At 30.4% G+C, this 4,000-nt stretch overlaps 1 protein-coding gene across 1 annotated transcript in view; it reads right to left on the bottom strand.

The window, feature by feature from the left end:
* The window catches only part of LOC108692485 (inactive rhomboid protein 1-like), a gene marked incomplete at its 5' end in the record, with an annotated part of 10,254 nt that overhangs the window by 1,070 nt on the left and 5,184 nt on the right, over window positions 1-4,000 (bottom strand). The gene's annotated exons all lie outside the window — the stretch shown is intronic.

Genomic DNA, 4,000 nt, shown 5'->3' with positions numbered 1-4,000 from the left:
AGTCAGCGGATTGTGAATCTCTGAAAAATTTTAATCTACAAAAAAATTCGACTTCAACATAGCTTATAAACCAATGAATAAATTGTATGAATAAATTCATTAAAACAGGCAAAATAAAAAAAGAAGAACACTCAAATGTTGTTTATAAAATTAATTGTCATAATTGCAATACCGATATGAACCTGGCGCTCAACTTTATCAAAAATAAAAATTAATACTGCAGGCCGTTTGTATTTGTTTGTACCGATCATTATTTGTACCTCAAACAGTTAAAGAAAAAGTGAAAAATAAAAAATGGCCAGCGCGCAACTTTAAGATTTTTTAATTTCATTTATGCCATTCGAAAGAGAATCGTTTGTACCCGTTTATACCTCTCTTACTTTCGTTTGTACCTCAAAGGGTTCGGAGATACAGCGCGTTTTTGCACAACCCCTATATAGTATCTCCGAACCCTTTGAGGTACAAACGAAAGTAAAAAATAAGAGAAGTACAAACGGGTACAAACGATTCTCTTTCGAATGCCGTTGGTCCCATTTCGATATCTTTAAAATTGGCTAAATTTGCTATATAGGGGTATTAATTAAAAAATCTTAAAGTTGCACGCTGGCCATTTTTTATTTTTCACTTTTTGTTTAACTGTTTGAGGTACAAACGAAATAATGATCGATACAAACAAATACAAATGAAGTACAAATGGCCTGCAGTATTAATTTTTATTTTTGATAAAGTTGAGCGCCAGGTTACATAAGAGTAATTACATAAGTATGTCCTACATAAGAGTAATTGCAATCACATTGATGGATTGCAATTACTCTTATGTAGGACATATTTATGTAATTACTCTTATGTAGACAAAAAGGAAATTAAAGATGCGTTTAAAAGAACACGTAAACGATTTAAAAAAAATTCTTTGTCTGTTATCTCTCGTCACTTGATTATCATATGATTGATTGGAAAAATGTTAGCTTTCTCGATTCAGAACAATCTTATTATAAAAGGATGATCTCCGAGATGGTACATATTAAACGACAAAAAAATGATTTGAACAAACAGAGTGACATAGAGCGCTTTCCTGAAATCTACCTATCAATCATTGAAAAAAACCCCACATATAGAACTATCTTCTCTACTATCATTCTCTCTCCTTTTCTTTCATATTATATAAGTACTGTCATGAGCTAGGATCTTCCAAAAAATTTGTCAGCAGTGATTCTTACCATTTGTTCAAATTGTTCTTGTTTTTTAAATTGTGTTATTTATCCGAGTTACATCTGCGAGGACTTGTATCAAAAAATACGATAAGCGAGTATTAATGTGAATTTAGATTGACTTTCATGAATAATTAATATATTGTCTAAAATTTAAATTATTAAAAAGCGTTTTCTTTTTTTTTAATTTTTAAATAGAAACTGGAAATTCTATTCTCACACGAATCATTCTTTACTTCCTTTAAAAAGGAATTATAAACATAACAGATTAGTCGCTAGAAACGTTAAAAAAAAATTTTTTTTTTTTGGTTAATTTCATTCTCTGGACTTTATCTTACTAGATTAACTTATACCACAAGCGATTGGAAAATTCTTTTACTATCTTATTGACTTGCGATCATTGTTTTTAATTTTATGTATTTCTTCTATTCATCATTTTGATATTGTGTTTTTTTGACTAGCGATTTTTGCGTAATTAATTAATTTTTTTGTAATTCTTTATTTGTCATCTTGATGTACTGATGATGGTCAAATCTTGATCGAAACATCTACGTTTTTACATAATAATATTAAATGTTTTTATATAATAATATTAAATATATGATTTTCATTTTAACGTCTATTATTGTGGCTGTATGCTCCCTATTATTTATATTAATTCTATTCTCTTCTATTCTTCTTCAACACTTTCATATCCATAATCTTGATAGCCAAACAGAAAAAACTATATACACATAGCTCTGTTCAACGAGAGAATGACTTCGATTTGCGCTGTGCGCATAGGAAGAGTGTAACATTGTACAACTGTGAAGATCTGCGCAAAACGGACGAGTTTTCGTCCGATCCAAGGATCATTCTCTCGTTGAACGGAGGCACATATATATATATATATGTACACATATGTGTAATACTTCCATATTGCTAACTCCACTAAGAATTGGCGAAAACATCAGTGCAGACAATATTTATCTACCTCTCACATAGTGCACTTGAAACCTTCGCATGCGCGTATTCCTAACCAAACTTATCCGCATATATAGAAGGGAGAAGTCCGATTATTCTCTATCTCTCTGTTTTCACACACTCTCCCCCCATTCCCACAAAGAGACTGCGTTAACAATATAGGAATGTTAAATATATGGTACATAATATATATTTATCTCGGATGTTTAGGGAGTGTTTATATTGGCTGTAACCGTATGTCATATGCCGTAATTTGTAAAAATTGATCAATCATCTTCGAGTATTTCCTTCTTATCGCCGAATGAGAGGGAAATATTTGACTGTGATTAATCAATTCTTACAAATTACGGCTAATATAAGCGCTACCTCAGATTTTGCATGTGACACTGATAGCTGATTCCTAAAATTATTTCAAAACAAAAATCCTAATACTAAAATGTCGAAGCTACAATAGTTTTTGAAATGAGAAGGATTAACTAGTTGAATTATTTAATTATTAATTAAAATTCGCTCGCTTAGGCACATTATACAATAGAGAAGGTGTTGAAGAAAAATAGAAGAGAATAGAATTAATGTTTGAAAATATCTTTACTTTGTATAAGTGCGTGTTTGTGTGTGTGTGTGTGTGTACACACATACATACATATACTTATCAATTAAAAGATTGCAACACTTTTCTGATTGGGTTTCGGAATTAGCATGTTCACCGAGCGATGGTTTCTTACTTATAGATCTAACTATTTAAATTCAATCGTTCTATGAGCAAGACTGAGTTTCGAAATTCGAGAAAAAAATGTTGCAACCTTTTAGAGAACTTTACATACGGCGTTATAAATGTAATTAACACATAAAGTTACAAGAAATCAAAGAAGGAATGAAAAAAAGGCACGAGAAAGAATGAGAAGGCATGAATAAAAGGCATCATAATAAAATCAATAAAAATATTAAGGTATTTGTGTACAATGCTTGAATCATACTTGAATGTAAGAATTTTGGATAAAATAATTAGCTAACTTTAAGTTCTTTTCATTTACAAACTACTGTTTATAAATGAAAAATATTATTTTTTATTGAATGTAATGTATTCTCATATAAATTTTATACCAAATAATGGATAAGTAAAACAGATGTTTTATTAAAAATCTCTCATCTTCACTCTTGATTTTTAGCAAATAATAACAATTTTCTCTTAAGAGAAACGATAAGAAGGATGAAAAAAGACCAAAATTGGTTCATGGTTTATATGAGAATTTACAGATTTTCCAATTGCTACTGAAAAATAACGATTCACTATAACTTTGAATGATTTCCTCAACATATAGTTCCTTTTTCTTCGTGTAATTTTACATTTCAAATATAAAACAAAAAACACTATATAAGCGAAATTGGAAGCGGCCCAATGAATAGTGTTATTGTTCAGCAATATATATATATATATTATTGGTGCGTTCGAGAAAACGCTATTATAGTGTTACTTCTCTCATTCTTCGTTGTTTATTAGATGTAAAACAAGGAATGATACAAATAGCGCTAATAGCGTCTCCCCGAACACACCTTAAATCATATATGTGTATGCGTGCGCGTGCGCGTGTGTGTAGGTGCTTTCCATTTGATGACACAAGTCGATACAAGCGTCGTTCTATCTTTCTTGACATTCAGAGTGTGACAAAGATAGAACGACACTTGTGTCGACTTGTGTCATCAAATGGAAAGCACCTATATACTACATATATATATATTTATAAGTATACATACAAACATATATACAGGACGTCCCGAATTTAAATGACTAAATTTCGGAAGCGTATAGGGAATCAATAAAAGAAAAA

This window comes from Atta colombica, unplaced genomic scaffold (genome assembly GCF_001594045.1).
Source record: "Atta colombica isolate Treedump-2 unplaced genomic scaffold, Acol1.0 scaffold73, whole genome shotgun sequence".
NCBI classification, from domain to species: Eukaryota; Metazoa; Arthropoda; class Insecta; order Hymenoptera; family Formicidae; genus Atta; species Atta colombica.
The sequence above is the reverse complement of the archived record's forward strand: the minus strand, read 5'-3'. Positions and strand labels throughout refer to the sequence as shown.